Raw genomic sequence first — 21461 nt, 5'->3', positions numbered from 1 at the left:
GGTTTTGCTAATTTTTACCGTCGCTTCATCACTAATTTTTCTAGTGTGGTTAAGCCTTTGACGGATTTGACCAAGAAGGGTTCTGATGTGACGAATTGGTCCCCTGCGGCCATGGAGGCCTTTCAGGAGCTGAAACGTCGGTTTTCTTCGGCTCCTGTCTTGCGCCAGCCCGATGTCTCTCTTCCCTTTCAGGTCGAGGTTGATGCTTCTGAGATTGGAGCAGGGGCTGTCTTGTCGCAGAAAAGTTCTGATAGCTCTGTGATGAGACCATGTGCTTTCTTTTCAAGAAAGTTTTTGCCTGCTGAGCGGAATTATGATGTTGGTAATCGAGAGTTGTTGGCAATGAAGTGGGCATTTGAGTAGTGGCGACAGTGGCTTGAGGGAGCCAAGCATCGTGTGGTGGTCTTGACGGATCACAAGAATTTGACTTATCTCGAGTCTGCCAAACGGTTGAATCCGAGACAGGCTCGATGGTCGCTGTTTTTCTCTCGTTTCAATTTCGTGGTTTCATATCTTCCGGGTTCGAAAAACGTGAAGGCTGATACCCTTTCTAGGAGTTTTGTACCTGACTCCCCGGAAGTTTCTGAACCGACTGGTGTCCTCAAAGAGGGGGTGATTTTGTCTGCTATCTCTCCTGATCTGCGACGGGTGTTGCAGGAGTTTCAGGCCAATAGACCTGACCGTTGTCCACCGGAGAGACTGTTTGTTCCGGACAGATGGACCAGTAGAGTTATTTCCGAGGTGCATTCTTCGGTGTTGGTGGGTCATCCTGGGATTTTTGGTACCAGGGATTTGGTGGCGAGGTCCTTTTGGTGGCTTTCCTTGTCGCGGGATGTGCTTTCCTTTGTGCAGTCCTGTGGGATTTGTGCTCGGGCCAAGCCTTCCTGTTCTCGTGCCAGTGGATTGCTTTTGCCTTTGCCTGTCCCGAAGAGGCCTTGGACGCATATTTCCATGGATTTTATTTCGGATCTTCCTGTCTCTCAGAAGATGTCTGTCATCTGGGTGGTTTGTGATCGTTTTTCTAAAATGGTCCATTTGGTACCCTTGCCTAAACTGCCTTCCTCCTCCGATTTGGTGCCACTGTTTTTTCAGAATGTGGTTCGTTTACATGGTATTCCGGAGAACATTGTGTCTGACAGAGGATCCTAGTTTGTGTCTAGATTTTGGCGGTCCCTTTGTGCTAAGATGGGCATTTTATTGTCTTTTTCGTCGGCTTTCCATCCTCAGACGAATGGTCAAACCGAACGAACTAATCAGACCTTGGAGGCTTATTTGAGATGTTTTGTTTCTGCTGATCAGGATGATTGGGTGACCTTTTTGCCATTGGCTGAGTTTGCCCTCAATAATCGGGCTAGTTCTGCTACTTTGGTTTCACCTTTCTTTTGCAATTCTGGTTTTCATCCTCGTTTTTCCTCGGGTCAGGTTGAGCCTTCTGACTGCCCTGGGGTGGATTCTGTGGTGGATAGGTTGCAGCAGATTTGGAACCATGTGGTGGACAATTTGACCTTGTCCCAAGAGAAGGCTCAGCGCTTTGCTAACCGCCGTCGCTGTGTGGGTCCCCGACTTCGTGTGGGGGATTTGGTATGGTTGTCTTCTCGTTATGTCCCGATGAAGGTTTCCTCTCCTAAGTTCAAGCCCCATTTCATCAGTCCTTATAAGATTTTGGAAATCCTCAACCCTGTGTCATTTCGTTTGGACCTTCCTACATCGTTTGCCACTCATAATGTGTTCCATCGGTCATTGTTGCGGAGATATGTGGTGCCTGTGGTCCCTTCTGTTGATCCTCCTGCTCCGGTCTTGGTCGAGGGGGAGTTGGAGTATGTGGTGGAGAAGATCTTGGATTCTCGTATTTCGAGACGGAAGCTTCAGTACTTGGTTAAGTGGAAGGGCTATGGTCAGGAGGATAATTCCTGGGTTGTCGCCTCCGATGTCCATGCGGCCGATTTGGTTTGTGCCTTTCATTTGGCTTGTCCTGATCGGCCTGGGAGCCCTGGTGAGGGTTCGGTGACCCCTCCTTAAGGGGGGGGTACTGTTGTGAATTTGTTCTTGGGCTCCCTCTGGTGGCCTTTAGCGATATGGCTGGTCTTGGCTGGGTTCAGCTGTTTCTTATTACTGCTATGCGGGGCCTATTTAATCCAGCTGGACCTTCACTTGTTGCCTGCTGTCGGTGTATTCATAGTTTTTGTACTGACCGCACAGACCCCTATCTATTTCTGTCTATCTAGTATTAGCGGGCCTCATTTGCTAAACCTGTTTTCATTTCTATGTTTGTATTTTCCCCTTAACTCACCGTTATTATTTGTGGGGGGCTATCTACAACTTTGGGGTTATTTCTCTGAGGCAAGTGAGGTCTTGCTTTCTCTCTAGGGGTAGTCAGTTTCTCAGGCTGTGAAGAGGCATCTAGGTTTTTAGGTAATGCTCCACGGCTACCTTTAGTGTGTGTGGATAGGATCAGGATTGTGGTCAGTATAGCTTCCACATTCCCAGAACTAGTCCGTTATTCTGGTAACTTATCAGGTCAGATCGGTTATCCTTACCACCAGGATCATAACACTCCCCACACTGTCTCCAAATTTCTCCTCATTTGCTCATCAATACTACATCCACATACACTCTCCCCATGCTCCACATACTGTATCCACAGCCATCCACCTCACTTCCCATGATGTGTCCACATTTATTCTGCCCACCCTCTCTCCTCATATTGTGTTCTCAAATTTCTTCCTCATTCCCCTTTTTACAATAAATCTTCTATATCGATAGTCTTCATATCCAATGGGGCACTTACCACACCAAACTTTTGCCACTTATGTGGTACCAAGGAGTAACATTAGCAACTGTGATCACATGACCTGATCACGTTGCTGATATCTCCCTGATTTGTGAAATAATACACTATTACCTACGTATAACAGGGAAAAACAAGGCATAGAAAGAAAATAAAAATGTACAATATTTTATTATGACAAATAATTAAAAACTTTGTTAGCCAAAAAATCCATGAAATACAGAAATACCCCGACAGTGCTGTTTCGCTTACCAGGCTTCTTCCATATGGGGGTAGGTACAGAAGAAGCCTGGTAGGCAAAATGGCGCTGTCGGGGTGGCAGCACAGGCGTAGTACACAATGCTTTTGGCACTAATGTAAGTTTCTTTCATTATTATGCACACATTCATTTGTGGTGCATTATGCACCATATTGACCTTATAGTCAGATTTAGTCTGATAGGTTCACTAAGTCAGTACACATGTGCCGTAAAATACATTAGTAAAGACAAAGCATTTTCAGTATAATTATATCCCTGTCTAATAAAGCACACAATCTTTGCTTTTTGGTGACTACTGGTTCTCCATTTGACTGTATGTCTTTAGCACTTTTGCACCTTATTGCAATTTTTTGCACATTTTTGTGTGGATTTTTAGTTCAAATTGGGGGAATATAGGTTCACATTTACTTATGTTCATAGAATTCATATGCTGTTTATGTGCATCATGTCTTGCTTGCATTTTTTGCTGCTATGTTTTTAATTGAGATTTTCTCTGTATTTCATGGATTTTTTGGCTAACAAAGTATTTAATTATTTGTCATAATAAAATATTGTACATTTTTATTTTCTTTTTATGCCTTGTTTTTCCATAGGAAATAGTGTATTATTTCATGAATTAATGAGGTTGTAATACTCCCTTTAGGATTTTGTAAGTGATCTCCCTGATTTGGTCAGGATTTGTATTCACGCCTGAAAGATTTGAGCACAACTGATGACTGGGAGCTTGACAGCTGACTCAGAGAATGGCTGACTCCCACTACGGTGGGTGAGAAAAGTGACAAAATGCTTTCGGGGAGAAACGTTGAACCTCATGTATCAGGTGGCTATACTGCTTCCCCCCTGCCAGCTTAGTCCAAGACAAATACCCCGCTTGCCTCCCCCAGATGGGTGCATAGAGTGGCTTGTCAACAACAGGGAATCGGGGTGTGTAAATATCCATGGGACCAGACTTGTCAATGAAAACTATTCATTTGAAACAAATAGTACTTTGCCGCCTTTTCAAAATGCAATGTTCTCTTTGAACTACCACAGTGTTTCAGAGAAAACATACACAATTGCAATAATGCAGCCTAACTGATTCATGCTGCACAAACTAGAGACAAAATGAATGTCATGTCAGGTTTTTTTTAATAAGAGGTTATCCTAAAGGTAGTTGAGATCCAGTACCGAACTATTAAAATTCAATACTTTATTGGATCGACATTAAAAAACAATAAAACAAACCATGGGGGGCATGAATTCTTCCAAGCTATTGCTAGATCCCCATCACTATGGTAAAATAGCCAAGATATACCATAGATCTACTATCACTAACTGTTAAGCAATAAAAAAAGAAAAAAGCACCATCAGCTCACCAAATCTAGCAAACTATTAATGGATTCAGAAATTGTCCAATGCATGCGTCGGCATCCCCAAGTAAGCAGACAGGGTAAAAATAACTGAGATCCAGCACTGGAGCTATTAAAATTCAATAGTTTATTGGATTAACATTCCAAAACAATAAAACACACTATTGAGGGACATGAAACACCTGATTCGTTTTGGACATACCTATGACTAAGGCCATCACTGTCTGAAAGACGTCAGGTGTTTCATGTCCACCCATGGTGTGTTTTATTGTTTTTAATGTTAATCCAATAGCGTATTTTAAAGGTATGTTCCCAAGGTCAGTAAATGCTGCTGGTTGGACGTTGCGTACATCCGCAGTGTCCAATCCACAGTGGCCTTATGTTATAGCATAGTGGATGGGATTTCAAGAAATCACATGCCCACTACGCGTGCTCCGACGCTCATGGTGGCTTACCTGCGGAGACGAACATGCAGCACGTCTTTCCAGACCACAGCATGTCAATTTACACTATCATTAGATTCAGTAAAACCGCATTATCTTCCTAGTAACATGCATATTAATTGCGGGAACGCAGCTTACTACACATGTGTACTAATTTAAATAATGGTGTACCCAGGGGTGGGATTCAAATTTTTAACAACAGGTCCTCTAAGTCGCGGCGGCCGGAATTTTGGCCACGCCCATTTTCAATAACCCCGCCCATACTAATAAGCCACGCCCAGTGGCACGATTCATATTTTTTGAAGCAGTTTGTCTCCCTTAATGACAAGAATACGTTGTGACATACGGTATTAAAGTCATTCAAAGAAACAAACGACTAAAGCAAATGTACTGCACAGGACAATTGTCCGTGTACAAGCTCTATAGAGCGCCTGTTCTCGAGATCATGGGGGTCCCAGCGGTCAGACTCCAGCAACTACAAAGCTCTCGGGAATGGGGATTACTTGGCATAATCCATTTAAATGGGTTTTCCAATATAAACCAATATTAACCCTCCCAAAGATCAATGTCGCCTCTCCAAGAACAGGACAGGAGGAGTGGTACTGTACAGTGTATATATACAGGACAGAAGTGGTACTGTGCAGTGTATATATACAGGACAGGAGGAGTGGTGCTGTGCAGTGTATATATACAGGACAGGAGGAGTGGTACTGTGCAGTGTATATATACAGGAGGAGTGGTACTGTACAGTGTATATATACAGGAGGAGTGGTACTGTGCAGTGTATATATACAGGACAGGAGGAGTGGTACTGTGCAGTGTATATATACAGGACAGGAGGAGTGGTACTGTGCAGTGTATATATACAGGACAGGAGGAGTGGTACTGTGCAGTGTATATATACAGGACAGGAGGAGTGGTACTGTGCAGTGTATATATACAGGACAGGAGGAGGGGTATTGTACAGTGTACATATACAGGACAGGAGGAGTGGTACTGTGCAGTGTATATATACAGGACAGGAGGAGTGGTACTGTGCAGTGTATATATACAGGACAGGAGGAGTGGTACTGTGCAGTGTATATATACAGGACAGGAGAAGTGGTACTGTGCAGTGTATATATACAGGACAGGAGGAGGGGTATTGTACAGTGTACATATACAGGACAGGAGGAGTGGTACTGTGCAGTGTATATATACAGGACAGGAGGAGTGGTACTGTGCAGTGTATATATACAGGACAGGAGGAGTGGTACTGTGCAGTGTATATATACAGGACAGGAGGAGTGGTACTGTGCAGTGTATATATACAGGACAGGAGAAGTGGTATTGTACAGTGTACATATACAGGACAGGAGGAGTGGTACTGTGCAGTGTATATATACAGGACAGGAGGAGTGGTACTGTGCAGTGTATATATACAGGACAGGAGAAGTGGTACTGTGCAGTGTATATATACAGGACAGGAGGAGTGGTACTGTGCAGTGTACATATACAGGACAGGAGGAGTGGTACTGTGCAGTGTATATATACAGGACAGGAGGAGTGGTACTGTGCAGTGTATATATACAGGACAGGAGGAGTGGTACTGTGCAGTGTATATATATACAGGACAGGAGGAGTGGTACTGTGCAGTGTATATATACAGGACAGGAGGAGTGGTACTGTGCAGTGTATATATACAGGACAGGAGGAGTGGTACTGTGCAGTGTATATATACAGGACAGGAGGAGTGGTACTGTGCAGTGTATATATACAGGACAGGAGAAGTGGTATTGTACAGTGTACATATACAGGACAGGAGGAGTGGTACTGTGCAGTGTATATATACAGGACAGGAGGAGTGGTACTGTGCAGTGTATATATACAGGACAGGAGAAGTGGTACTGTGCAGTGTATATATACAGGACAGGAGGAGGGGTATTGTACAGTGTACATATACAGGACAGGAGAAGTGGTATTGTACAGTGTACATATACAGGACAGGAGGAGTGGTACTGTGCAGTGTATATATACAGGACAGGAGGAGTGGTACTGTGCAGTGTATATATACAGGACAGGAGAAGTGGTACTGTGCAGTGTATATATACAGGACAGGAGAAGTGGTACTGTGCAGTGTACATATACAGGACAGGAGGAGTGGTACTGTGCAGTGTATATATACAGGACAGGAGGAGTGGTATTGTACAGTGTACATATACAGGACAGGAGGAGTGGTACTGTGCAGTGTATATATACAGGACAGGAGGAGTGGTACTGTGCAGTGTATATATACAGGACAGGATAAGTGGTACTGTGCAGTGTATATATACAGGACAGGAGAAGTGGTACTGTGCAGTGTATATATACAGGACAGGAGGAGTGGTACTGTGCAGTGTATATATACAGGACAGGAGGAGTGGTACCGTGCAGTGTATATATACAGGACAGGAGGAGTGGTACTGTGCAGTGTGTATATACAGGACAGGAGAAGTGGTACTGTGCAGTGTATATATACAGGACAGGAGGAGTGGTACTGTGCAGTGTATATATTCAGGACAGGAGGAGTGGTACTGTGCAGTGTATATATATACAGGACAGGAGGAGTGGTACTTTGCAGTGTATATATACAGGACAGGAGGAGTGGTACTGTGTAGTGTATATATATACAGGACAGGAGGAGTGGTACTTTGCAGTGTATATATACAGATACTTAGATTTACAGATTTACACCACGCAGGCAATATATATATATATCATAACTGAGCAGCACCAAATCTTTAAGGGGTTGTCCGCTACTAGGACAACCCCTAAATGTTTGGCCCTGATAAAATTATAAAGCCTACACTTGCCTCCCGTGCCAGTGTCCAGGATCAAGCAGCTCATCCTGGACTTCCTCTTCATGTTCAGTTTGTCTGAAGGCAGAGACAGTGACACCAGCGCTGATTGGCGCCGGGCATCACGTGTCACAACACATCACAGCCACTGTGGGAACGGCGCTGGCAAAGGAGGTGAGTATAGGCTTTAGTTTAAGAAGAGGTTGTCCTAGTGGGAGACAATCCCTTAAAGCAGTGGACGCTTTATTGGCCCATGTGGCAACATTTCAGTTCCATATCAGAGAAATGCTCTGTTATTGATCCGAAACATTGCCATTTGGGCCAATAAAGAGTCCGCACTTTTTTCACGATTAATCAGAGTGGTGTGTGTCTGTGTATGTATGGGTATAATATACACACACACACATAGACACACACTCATACACTCACACACACATTACATAGGTGAAACTGCGACTATGGTATGTACGTTATATAGGTTATACCACTAATATACTGCGACCGCTGTGTATAGCCCATATAGGGCAGCTACAGAGAGTGTGTGTGTGTATATATATGCATACACACACACACACTGCGGCTGGCCTATATGGGCTATACACAGCGGTCGCAGTATATTACAGTGGTATAACCTATATAACGTACATACCGTAGTCGCAGTTTCACCTATATAATGTATATAGACTGCTGTACATGCATTATATGGGTGATACTGCTACTGCGGTATATAATGGCAGTATCCCTTATATACTGTATATACAACAGTCAATATACATTAGACAGGTCAAACTGCAAATGCTGCATATACAATATATAGGTGATACTATGATTGCAGTGTATAGTTCCAGTATATATATACAGCAGTATCACTTATATAACGTATATACACATCAGCTGCAGTATCGCCTATATAATGGATCAGATGCCGGCCGGGGATTGGTGAGGAGAGCGCTGTTCTCTTACACTGGTTCTGGCCAGGGTCAGACACAGTGAGGCTCGGGCGTCTGTGCACGCAGTGGCGGCCTTTTCAATCTTCTGCACAGGTCCAGGTGCGTGTGCTTTCCTGTTTTCCCTCACTGACAAAGGCCGCAGCTACATACGCAAGCACGAATGAGGGCTGCCATGGCCTTGGTCAGCGTGGGCACCGAGAGTGCGCACAAAGGCCTGTGCAGAGGATTTGAGGGGCGGGCGACCCATTTTGTAGCTCAGAGTGCCCCAGGCCCTTGATAGTTGTATACTATGGGCACAGATACACAACATTATATACACTGGATGGATCCATCCTGCACCTGGCCCTGGACATACATGCACTGTATATATACGGGGCCATGTATACAGCATGTGATGTCCAGTCACCAGGTTCAGGCGTGATCACTAGGGTTGAGCGAAACGGGTCGATCATTTTCAAAAGTCGCCGACTTTTGGCTAAGTCGGCGTCTCATGAAACCCGATCCGACCCCTGTGCTTGTCGGCCATGCGGTACGCGACTTTCGCGCCAAAGTCGCGTTTCAATGACGCGAAAAGCGCCATTTCTCAGCCAATGAAGGTGAACGCAGAGTGTGGGCAGCGTGATGACATAGATCCTGGTCCCCACCATCTTAGAGAAGGGCATTGCAGTGATTGGCTTGCTGTCTGCGGCGTCACAGGGGCTATAAAGGGGCGTTCCCGCCGACCGCCATCTTACTGCTGCTGATCTGAGCTTAGGGACAGGTTGCTGCCGCTTCGTCAGAAGCAGGGAGAGCGTTAGGCAGGGTCCACTAACCACCAAACCGCTTGTGCTGCAGCGATTTGCACTGTCCAACACCACCTTCGGTGTGCAGGGACTGTGGAAGCTATTTTTTTTTTTTTCCCCTCAGCGCTGTAGCTCATTGGGCTGCCCTAGAAGGCTCCGTGATAGCTGTATTGCTGTGTGTACGCCACTGTGCAAACCAACTGCTTTTTTCAAAGCACATATCCTCTTGTTCCTTCCTTTCTGCACAGCTATCTTTTTTGTTTGTCCACACTTTTTATTTAATTTGTGCATCAGTCCACTCCTATTGCTGCCTGCCATACCTGGCTTAGATTACTGCAGGGAGATAGTAATTGTAGGACAGTCCCTGTTTTTTTTTTGTTTTTTTTGTGGGAGATTAAGATTGGCATTTCTGCTACAGTGCCATCCCTGTGTGTGCCATCCTTCACTGAGTGGGCCATAGAAAGCCTATTTATTTTTTCCGTGATTTGTGTTCTAAATTCTACCTCAACACAAAAACACTACATCAATCAGTGGGAGAAAAATATTGGCCTCAGTCAGGGCTTGTGTGTCACTGCTGTGTGTGCTATCTCTCATTCAGTGGGCTATAGCAAGCCTATTTATTTTATTTTTTTTTTTAATATTATTTGGTTTCTAAAGTCTCCCTGAAAAAAAAAAAATACCTAAAAAAACAGTGGGAGAGTAATATTGCCCTTTCAGCTTGTGTGCCAGTCTTGACTCCTGGGTGTGCCACCTCTCTCTCTCATTCAGTGGGCCATAGAAAGGCTATTTTTTTTTTTGTTTTTTTAATATTATTTGGTTTCTAAAGTCTCCCTGAAAAAAAAAAAAAAAACATAAAAAAACAGTGGGAGAGTAATATTGCCCTTTCAGCTTGTGTGCCAGTCTTGACTCCTGGGTGTGCCACCTCTCTCCCTCTCATTCAGTGGGCCATAGAAAGCCTATTTATTTTTTAAAAAAAATATTATTGGGTTTCTAAAGTCTCCCTTAAAAAACAAAAAATACATAAAAAAACAGTGGGAGAGTAATATTGCCCTTTCAGCTTGTGTGCCAGTCTTGACTCCTGGGTGTGCCACCTCTCTCCCTCTCATTCAGTGGGCCATAGAAAGCCTATTTATTTTTTAAAAAAAATATTATTGGGTTTCTAAAGTCTCCCTTAAAAAACAAAAAATACATAAAAAAACAGTGGGAGAGTAATATTGCCCTTTCAGCTTGTGCGCCAGTCTTGACTCCTGGGTGTGCCACCTCTCTCTCTCTAATTGTGGGCCATAGAAAGCCTTTTTTTTTTTTTTTTTTTTAATATTATTTGGTTTCTAAAGTCTCCCTGAGAAAAAAAAATAAATAAATTAGGTGGGAGATTAATATTGACATTAGTGCTTGAGTGACAGTCCTGCGTGTCTGTCATCTCTGTGATTTTGTGCCACAGAAAACAGAGTGTGTAACATTGTGCCTGATTTTCCTTGTGGTCTCACCAACCTGTTAAGGGATATTGAAATCATACTGAAGTTATAGCTCACCGTGTAAGTTGTTTGACAGCAACAAATAAAGTTACTTTGGTTAAGATTTTAAAACAATGAGGAAGTCTGGTGCAAGAGGTCGTCGTGGGCGTTCATTGTCAGCTGGTAATGATGGTAGTGGTAGTGGAGCATCAGGTGGTCGTGGGGATAAAAATATTCCACCTAAGTCTGGAGCTGTGGAGCCAGTTTCGTCGTCAGGCTACACAAGGCCTCGAACGCTCTCTTTTCTGGGAGTAGGAAAACCGCTTTTAAAGGCGGAGCAGCAACAGCAAGTTTTGGCTTACATTGCAGACTCAGCCTCTAGCTCTTTTGCCTCCTCTTCCGAAACTGGTAAATGTAAAAGCAGCGTGTCGCTTGTGGATGTTCACGGTCAGGGACAAGTCGCTTCCTTGTCCTCCTCAGCAAAAACTACAACAAGAGAGAAGGATGCAGCAGGCGACACAACGGGTCACTCCATGGAGCTCTTTACACATACCGTCCCTGGCTTAGAAAGTGAAACATTTAACAGGCCATGCCCATTACAAGTATATTCTGACATGGAGTGCACTGATGCACAGCCACAGCCAGAGTACTATGCTGCTCCTTTGACTCAGACCACCACATTGCCCTCTCAGGGTACAGATCCACAATCAGACCCTGATGAGACTATGTTGCCCCGCCACGAACGCTATACCACCGACCGACACAGTGACACAGACGAAGTTGCACACGAGCTCGAAGAGGAGGTAATAGATGACCCAGTTATTGACCCCGATTGGCAGCCATTGGGGGAACAGGGTGCAGGCGGCAGTAGTTCAGAAGCGGAGGTGGAGGAGGGGCCGCAGCAGGCATCAACATCGCAACAGGTTCCATCTGCCGGGCCCGTATCTGGCCCAAAACGCGTGTCAAAGCCAAAACCTGTTGGAGCACAGCGTTGCCATCCGGTTAAAGCTCAGTCTGCAATCCCTGAAAAGGGATCCGAGTCTAGGAAGAGTGCAGTCTGGCATTTTTTTAAACAACATCCAACAGATCAGCGCAAAGTCATTTGTCAAAAATGTTCAACTAGCTTAAGCAGAGGTCAGAATCTGAAAAGTCTAAATACTAGTTGCATGCATAGACACTTAACCACCATGCATTTTCAAGCCTGGACTAACTACCAAACGTCCCTCAAGGTTGTAGCACCCTCGGCCAATGAAGCTAGTCAGCAACGCAACATCCCTTCCGTCACTGTAAGGCCACCATTTTCTGCACCACCGGCAGTATCTGTGCAGGTTTCTTTGCCAGCCAAAAGCAGTCAGGGTCAGGGAACCACCAGTTTTGTAGGAGGAAATATTGCATCTAGGGCACCGGCGGAAACAATACCGTCTCCAACCGTCTCTCAGTCTGCCATGTACACCGGCACACCCGAAAGTTCCACGATCTCCAGCTCTCCAGTCCAGCTCACCCTACATGAGACTCTGGTTAGAAAAAGGAAGTACTTATCCTCGCATCCGCGTACACAGGGTTTTAACGCCCACATAGCTAGACTAATCTCGTTAGAGATGATGCCCTACCGGTTAGTTGAAAGCGAAGCTTTCAAAGCCCTGATGGAGTACGCTGAACCACGATACGAGCTACCCAGTCGACACTTTTTTTCCAGAAAAGCCATCCCAGCCCTGCACCAGCATGTTAAACAGCGCATCGTCCATGCACTCAGGCAATCTGTGAGTACAAAGGTGCACCTGACTACAGATGCATGGACCAGTAGGCATGGCCAGGGACGTTATGTGTCCATCACGGCACACTGGGTGAATGTGGTGGATGCAGGGTCCACAGGCGACATCAATTTAGGGACAGTTGTGCCTAGCCCACGGTCTAGGAAACAGTTGGCTGTAGGCGTTCGCACCCCCTCCTCCTCCTCCTCCTCGTCCTCCTGCAGAAGCTACAGCTCTTCCACAGAACGCAGTCTGCCAACCACTCCATCGGCAGATGACACTGTTGCACACCAGTTGTCCCATTATGGGCCAGCTACTGCCAAGCGTCAGCAGGCTGTATTGGCTATGAAGTGCTTGGGCGACAACAGACACACCGCGGAAGTTCTGTCCGAGTTCTTGCAACAAGAAACGCAGTCGTGGCTGGGCACAGTAGATCTTGAGGCAGGCAAAGTAGTGAGTGATAACGGAAGGAATTTCATGGCTGCCATCTCCCTTTCCCAACTGAAACACATTCCTTGCCTGGCTCACACCTTAAACCTGGTGGTGCAGTGCTTATTGAAAACTTATCCTGGGTTCTCCGACCTGCTCCTCAAAGTGCGTGCACTTTGCTCACATATCCGACGTTCGCCTGTACACGCCAGCCGTATGCAGACCTATCAGCGGTCTTTGAACCTTCCCCAGCATCGCCTAATCATAGACGTTGCAACAAGGTGGAACTCAACACTGCACATGCTTCAGAGACTGTGCGAACAGAGGCGTGCTGTTATTTATTTGTGGGAGGATACACGGGCAGGCAGTAGGATGGCAGACATGGAGTTGTCAGGTGTGCAGTGGTCTAAGATACAAGACATGTGTCAAGTCCTTCAGTGTTTTGAGGAATGCACACGGCTGGTTAGTGCAGACAACGCCGTAATAAGCATGAGCATCCCCCTAATGCGTCTGCTGATGCAAAGTTTGACGCACATAAAGGAGCAGGCGTCTGCACCAGAGGAAGAGGAAAGCCTTGATGACAGTCAGCCATTGTCTGGTCAGGGCAGTGTACAGGACGAGGTAGCGGGCGAAGAGGAGGTGGAGGACGAGGAGGATGATGGGGATGAGTATATTTTTAATGCCGAACCTTTCCCGGGGGCACAGGAAATTGGTTGCTTGTCACGGCCGGGTTCTGGTTTTTTGAGGGACACAAGTGACGTAGATTTGCCTGCAACTGCCCCTCAACCAATCACAACCGGAGATTTGACAACTGGAACTTTGGCCCACATGGCGGATTATGCCTTACGTATCCTAAAAAGGGACACACGCATTACGAAAATGATGAACGATGACGATTACTGGTTGGCCTGCCTCCTTGATCCACGCTATAAAGGCAAATTGCAAAATATTATGCCACATGAGAACTTGGAACTAATATTAGCAACCAAACAATCAACTCTTGTTGACCGTTTGCTTCAGGCATTCCCAGCACACAGCGCACGTGATCGTTCTCACACGAGCTCCAGGGGGCAGCAGACTAGGAGTGTTAGGGGTGCACACATCAGAAGTGGCGTTGGACAGAGGGGTTTTCTGACCAGGTTGTGGAGTGATTTTGCTATGACCGCAGACAGGACAGGTACTGCTGCATCAATTGAAAGTGACAGGAGACAACATTTGTCCAGTATGGTTACTAACTATTTTTCATCCCTTATCGATGTTCTCCCTCAACCGTCATTCCCATTTGATTACTGGGCCTCCAAATTAGACACCTGGCCAGAATTGGCAGAATATGCATTGCAGGAGCTTGCTTGCCCGGCAGCAAGTGTCCTATCAGAAAGAGTATTCAGTGCTGCAGGTTCAATATTAACTGAAAAAAGGACTCGTCTGGCTACCCAAAATGTTGACGATCTAACATTCATTAAAATGAACCACAACTGGATTTCGAAATCTTTTGCCCCACCTTGCCCGGCCGACACCTAGCTTTCCTATGAAAGGCTCTTGCCTGTGAATTACTTTTCTAATGTCTAATTTGCTGCAGCTGATTGTACAGCATACGACATGTTTACACCTCCCTAAATGGCCAAACTCCCCACACGGGGCCGTGGTATCGCGACTTGGCGCAAGCACCCGTGAGACTGCTGTTTGTCTGAAGAGGTGGGTGTGCTCGCTTTTGGTTGACGGCATTGCTACTGGGTCCCTCATAGTACAATGTAGTGTCTCTGGCGGTGGTGGTGCGCACCCAACGTCAGACACACCGTTGTAACATGAGGGGCCCTGGGGCGGTCCCGCCGGCCTCTAGAGAGTTCCCCCCTACCCCAGCTCAAAATGTGCTCTACCACATGCAAAATTATGTCGCACAGCTCCACCAATCTTTAGTCTATTCGCTGACATCATTCAATGTCTGGCACTGACAATACACATTTGTAGACATCTATGATGCAACTTAAAGTAGTCTGTGTCTGTGTCCTATATTGGCACCATTAAATAGTTACTGCCAAATTACTATGTCAGAAACTCAGCAGATGAGCCCACCCCTGTACCTAAGTATGCCACCTTTTTTTTTGTGTTGGTTGTTTTGCGAGACATTAACATCTATTTATATTTTGGGAGTACTGGGACAGACACTCCTTGCACTACTCCTCCACTCACCACCAAGCTGCCCGTGTATCCATGTAACCGCTGTAAAACTGCCATGAGCCTATTGTTTGTTATTTTAGGCCTTTGAAGCCTGTCTGCGGTCCCTCCTTCCACTAGTCCTCCACTGACCAGACCACTGCTGCCCGTGTACCCCTGGAACCAATTATAAAGTGCCTACAGCCAGCCCATTTTTTTATGTTAGGCCTTTGAAGCCTGTCTGCGGTCCCTCCTTCCACTAGTCCTCCACTGGCCAGACCACTGCTGCCCGTGTACCCCTGGAACCAATTATAAAGTGCCTACAGCCAGCCCATTTTTTTATGTTAGGCCTTTGAAGCCTGTCTGCGGTCCCTCCTTCCACTAGTCCTCCACTGGCCAGACCACTGCTGCCCGTGTACCCCTGGAACCAATTATAAAGTGCCTACAGCCAGCCCATTTTTTTATGTTAGGCCTTTGAAGCCTGTCTGCGGTCCCTCCTTCCACTAGTCCTCCACTGGCCAGACCACTGCTGCCCGTGTACCCCTGGAACCAATTATAAAGTGCCTACAGCCAGCCCATTTTTTTATGTTAGGCCTTTGAAGCCTGTCTGCGGTCCCTCCTTCCACTAGTCCTCCACTGGCCAGACCACTGCTGCCCGTGTACCCCTGGAACCAATTATAAAGTGCCTACAGCCAGCCCATTTTTTTATGTTAGGCCTTTGAAGCCTGTCTGCGGTCCCTCCTTCCACTAGTCCTCCACTGGCCAGACCACTGCTGCCCGTGTACCCCTGGAACCAATTATAAAGTGCCTACAGCCAGCCCATTTTTTTATGTTAGGCCTTTGAAGCCTGTCTGCGGTCCCTCCTTCCACTAGTCCTCCACTGGCCAGACCACTGCTGCCCGTGTACCCCTGGAACCAATTATAAAGTGCCTACAGCCAGCCCATTTTTTTATGTTAGGCCTTTGAAGCCTGTCTGCGGTCCCTCCTTCCACTAGTCCTCCACTGGCCAGACCACTGCTGCCCGTGTACCCCTGGAACCAATTATAAAGTGCCTACAGCCAGCCCATTTTTTTATGTTAGGCCTTTGAAGCCTGTCTGCGGTCCCTCCTTCCACTAGTCCTCCACTGACCAGACCACTGCTGCCCGTGTACCCCTGGAACCAATTATAAAGTGCCTACAGCCAGCCCATTTTCTTATGTTAGGCCTTTGAAGCCTGTCTGCGGTCCCTACTTTAAATACTCCTCCACTCACCACCAAGCTGCCTGCCCGTCTATCCATGTAACCGCTGTAAAACTGCAATGAGCCTATTGTTTGTTATTTTAGGCCTTTGATAGCCTGTCTGCGGCCCCTACTTGCAATACTCCTCCACTGACCACAATGCTGCCTGGAGTGCCTGCCTGTGTATCCATGTAACCGATGTAAAACTGCCATGACTGCCTACTGTTTGTTATTTTAGGCCTTTGATAGCCTGTCTGCGGCCCCTACTTGCAATACTCCTCCACTGACCACAATGCTGCCTGGATTGCCTGCCTGTGTATCCATGTAACCGATGTAAAACTGCCATGACTGCCTACTGTTTGTTATTTTAGGCCTTTGATAGCCTGTCTGCGGCCCCTACTTGCAATACTCCTCCACTGACCACAATGCTGCCTGGAGTGCCTGCCTGTGTATCCATGTAACCGATGTAAAACTGCCATGAGTGCCTACTGTTTGGTATTTTAGGCCTTTGATAGCCTGTCTGCAGCCCCTACTTGCAATACTCCTCCACTGACCACACCAATGCTGCCCGTGTACCCCTGGAACCTATTTAAAAGTTCATAGAGCCTAGTTAAATATTTTATTTACTATTAATAAGGCCATGATGGACTACGCTGTACCACGCTACAAGCTAACCAGTCGACACTTCTTTTGCGAGAAAAGCCATCCCAACCCTCCACCAGCATGTAGAAGACCGCATTGTCCATGCACTCTGGCAATCTGTGAGTACAAAGGTGCACCTGACAACAGACGCATGGACCTGTAGGCATGGCCACGGAAGATTACGTGTCCATTACGGCGCAATGGGTTAATGTGTTGGATGCATGGTCCACAGGGGACAGCCTACTAAGTCTGTCTGCAGTCCCTAATTCAAATTGTCCTCCACTGTCTAAATCGGAGCTTCCACCTTCTGGCTTTCGGCCTATAGTATCAGAAATTAAACTGCATTTGGCCTTCAACTTTGGTTAGGGCCTACTAACGGCTTCTGCCCCTCCCTGGTGTTGCCCTCAACTAAATAAAGCTGAGCTTCAACCTTCTGCTCCAAATTACCATTTTAAAAAATGCAATAGGCTTTTCCGGCCTACTAAAGGTGTCTGTCTGTGTGTCCCTGCCTGGTGTTGTCCTCAACTGAATAAAGCTGAGCTTCAACCTTCCGGCTCTCATTAAGTGGTTTTTAAAAAACAAAATGGTGGTTAGGGCCTACTAACGGCTTCTGCCCCTCCCTGGTGTTGCCCTCAACTAAATAAAGCTGAGCTTCAACCTTCTGCTCCAAATTACCATTTTAAAAAATGCAATAGGCTTTTCCGGCCTACTAAAGGTGTCTGTCTGTGTGCCCCTGCCTGGTGTTGTCCTCAACTGAATAAAGCTGAGCTTCAACCTTCCGGCTCTCATTAAGTGGTTTTTAAAAAACAAAATGGTGGTTAGGGCCTACTAACGGCTTCTGCCCCTCCCTGGTGTTGCCCTCAACTAAATAAAGCTGAGCTTCAACCTTCTGCTCCAAATTACCATTTTAAAAAATGCAATAGGCTTTTCCGGCCTACTAAAGGTGTCTGTCTGTGTGCCCCTGCCTGGTGTTGTCCTCAACTGAATAAAGCTGAGCTTCAACCTTCCGGCTCTCATTAAGTGGTTTTTAAAAAACAAAATGGTGGTTAGGGCCTACTAACGGCTTCTGCCCCTCCCTGGTGTTGCCCTCAACTAAATAAAGCTGAGCTGCAACCTTCTGCTCCAAATTACCATTTTAAAAAATGCAATAGGCTTTTCCGGCCTACTAAAGGTGTCTGTCTGTGTGCCCCTGCCTGGTGTTGTCCTCAACTAAATAAAGCTGAGCTTCAACCTTCTGCTCCAAATTACCATTTTAAAAAATGCAATAGGCTTTTCCGGCCTACTAAAGGTGTCTGTCTGTGTGCCCCTGCCTGGTGTTGTCCTCAACTAAATAAAGCTGAGCTTCAACCTTCTGCTCCAAATTACCATTTTAAAAAATGCAATAGGCTTTTCCGGCCTACTAAAGGTGTCTGCCCCTCCCTGGTGTTGTCCTCAACTGAACAAAGCTGAGCTTCCACATTCTGGCTTTCGCCCTATACTATCAGAAATTAAACTGCATTTGGCCTACTAGTGTGGTTAGGCCCTTGAAACAGTGTCTGCTGCTCTTGGGTTTGCTACTCCACTGAACAAAGCAATGCCGCCTGTTTAGTCCTGTTACCAATTTTGAACTGCATTTAGCCTACTTTATTCTTTGGCCCTATATCTGTTTCCTCCTCATCCTGCCCATTGCCCAGCCACTGCTAAATGAGTCTGCTGGTACATTGACCTAGACCACTACATTCCCCTTGTACTCTACACAGCCAGAATCTGACCCTGCTGAAAGTAAGGTTCCCCTTCCCGCATGTTATACCACCTTACACAGGGACAAAGAGGAAGGTGCAGATGAAAGTGCAGGTTCCTTCATCAGGTGGGGGGGCATACTCGTTGGCGACGTCACTGGCACAGGGCCCCTCAGAGTACGCAAAAGTGTCGCTGCTGGTGGGAGGCGCCCCCGCCATGCAAACACACCGCCGTACTTTGAGGGGCCCTGTGCCAGTGCCAATGCGAACGAGTGGGCCCCCCCCGCTTGCTCAGGATCACACCACTTGCAACGTTTAAATACTTACCTTTCCCTGCAACACCGCCGTGACGTAGTCCGCATTTCCTGGGCCCACGAAAAACTTGAGCCAGCCCTACTCCCCCCACAACTTTCCCCCAATTCCCTATGCCCAACTATTATTATACAGTTAATTAAGATTGGCAAGCTTCAGAAACAAGAATGGATGTTTTTGGCATTAAAATGGGCACTGTAGGTGTTTTCCTGGCCTCCACTCACTGCCGACTATGCTTCCCCATTGACTTGCACTGGGTTTCGTGTTTCGGTCGATCCCCGACTTTTAGCGATAATCGGCCGACTGCACTCGACTCGACTCTGGACAAAATCGGGTTTCCCAAAACCCTACTCGATCTTAAAAAAATGAAAGTCGCTCAACCCTAGTGATCACTCCAGTGCTGGGTTCTGCAGACAGTCTCTGCTCACTATCAGTATAGGGAGATTTATTGCAGGAGACTGAACTTTCCTGCAGTCTGGTGACCCTGGAGCCGATGACCTGGCACTGACAGGGTGACCCTGAAAGTTCAGACTCCTGCAATAAATCTGTGAGCATCAGCAGAGCGCCCGCTAATACTATAGAGGGACCGGCCCTGGACTTATCACCGGGAGGTGAGCAGCAGCGTCCATCTCCTCACCGCACACAGAGCTGAAGCTCCCCCTGATGTCAGTCTGAGTCATCCACCAGCTCCTCTCCTGCAGGTAGATGCAGCCATGTTCCCTCTTCAGGAGGCCGCACACAGGGAGCAGGAGGGGGCGTGTCAGCTCCACTGTGAGTGTGATGATGCAGCTGGCCGGACATAGAGAACAGCGCCGGCCAGCAGCAGCCCGAATCGCTGCTAAGTGACCGGCCCGGGGGGCACATGCCCCTTTGCCACCTGGCCCAGCCCGCGCCTGGCGCCGCGCTACCCCGCATTATTAAAAAAAAAAAAAACACACCTTGCTCAGGCGCCGCCCCCCCGCATCCTCCCGCGGCCCTGATTACCGGAACGCTGGCAGATAGAAATTTTAGTAAACGGCTGCCCCGTACCGGGTCGTACCGGCTGAATCCCACCCCTGGGTGTACCTTGTATTAGCTGGAAGTACATGTGCACTTCAGTTCTCATGATCAGCGGATCGCGAGAACTGCAATGCAAGTGACCGCCAGGGACCGAGTTATCTCCGGTCATCAACTGTGTTCGGCATGTCAGGCTGAATGGTGGCATAATGCCACCGTTCAGCCAAAGGCGTCCAGATGTACCATAGCTGTACTCATCATGGGACATTATGTACTGTATATCTTCTCAATGGACAGGTTAGGAATATTGTTGCTTTTTTATTGGAGTTCTCTTCCAACAGATAAGGGCATCGATGGAATAGGCAATGCAGTAAGTAAGGATGAATTAAGATCTATTAAAGGAGTTTGTGTCATTATTTCAACTAAAATACATTATTCTGGGTGTCTGTGTGTTTATTTATCAAATGTAACTGTAGGATTCTCTCTGTGCTTTCCTCCACTTCCTGTGTCATGTACTTCTGGCTGTGTCACAATATTCACCATTATTTAAATTTGTACACATGCAAAGTAAGTTGCATTCCCGCACTGAATACGCATGTGATTAGGAAGATAATGTGGTTTAATGGCATATAATAAAAGTCTATGGGTAATTTATGCAGGGGAGACTGAGCGTCGACGATACATAAATTGACATGCTGCAGTTTGGAAACACGTGCCTCATTACGTCTCTGCGGGTGAGCTGGGGGCATCAGTGGACATGAGATTTCTTGAAATCCCATCCACTATGCTGTAACAGCTGGACGCTGCAGGTTGGACGCTGCGGATGTATGCAGCGTCCAACCTGCAGCGTTTACTGACCAAGTGTACATACCCCAATATATCAGCAAACAGGATATCACTTTTTTTCCCTTCCCAGAAGCCAACTTTCAATTAGCTTTATTTCAAGGCGCATCAATGAAAAAATGCATCAAAAATGCATTTGACCTGCCAGTGACCTCAGATGCAGATTTGGTGCAGATTTCACCTGCATCAAATCCTGAACAAACACTGAGCCATTTCTGATGATGTGCACATACCCTCATAGTTCCAGCGCTGGATTTCAACTATCTTTACCCTGTCTGCTTACCCGGGGATGCCGGCCTCTTGGACATGTGCATTGGACAATTTCTGAATCCATGGACATTTTTGCTAGATTTGTGAACTGATAGCATTTGTTTACCATTTCCTTTTTTCCTTAATAGTCATAGTGATAGTAGACCTATAGTAGATCTTGGCCATTTTACCATAGGATCTTATGGAGATCTAGCAATAGCTCAGAAGAATCTAGTTCCAGATGCTGTGACTGAAATAAGAATGCTAAATTATGCCTGTATTACTTGTCTTAAAGTGGCCTTGGAGTA

General features: G+C 46.5%; 1 protein-coding gene across 1 annotated transcript in view; it reads left to right on the top strand.

The window, feature by feature from the left end:
* The window catches only part of LOC143808062 (putative cation-transporting ATPase 13A5), a 318077-nt gene that overhangs the window by 158147 nt on the left and 138469 nt on the right, over positions 1–21461 (top strand). The gene's annotated exons all lie outside the window — the stretch shown is intronic.

The sequence above is a fragment of the Ranitomeya variabilis genome, chromosome 2 (assembly GCF_051348905.1).
Source record: "Ranitomeya variabilis isolate aRanVar5 chromosome 2, aRanVar5.hap1, whole genome shotgun sequence".
Classification (NCBI taxonomy): domain Eukaryota; kingdom Metazoa; phylum Chordata; class Amphibia; order Anura; family Dendrobatidae; genus Ranitomeya; species Ranitomeya variabilis.
The sequence above is the reverse complement of the archived record's forward strand: the minus strand, read 5'-3'. Positions and strand labels throughout refer to the sequence as shown.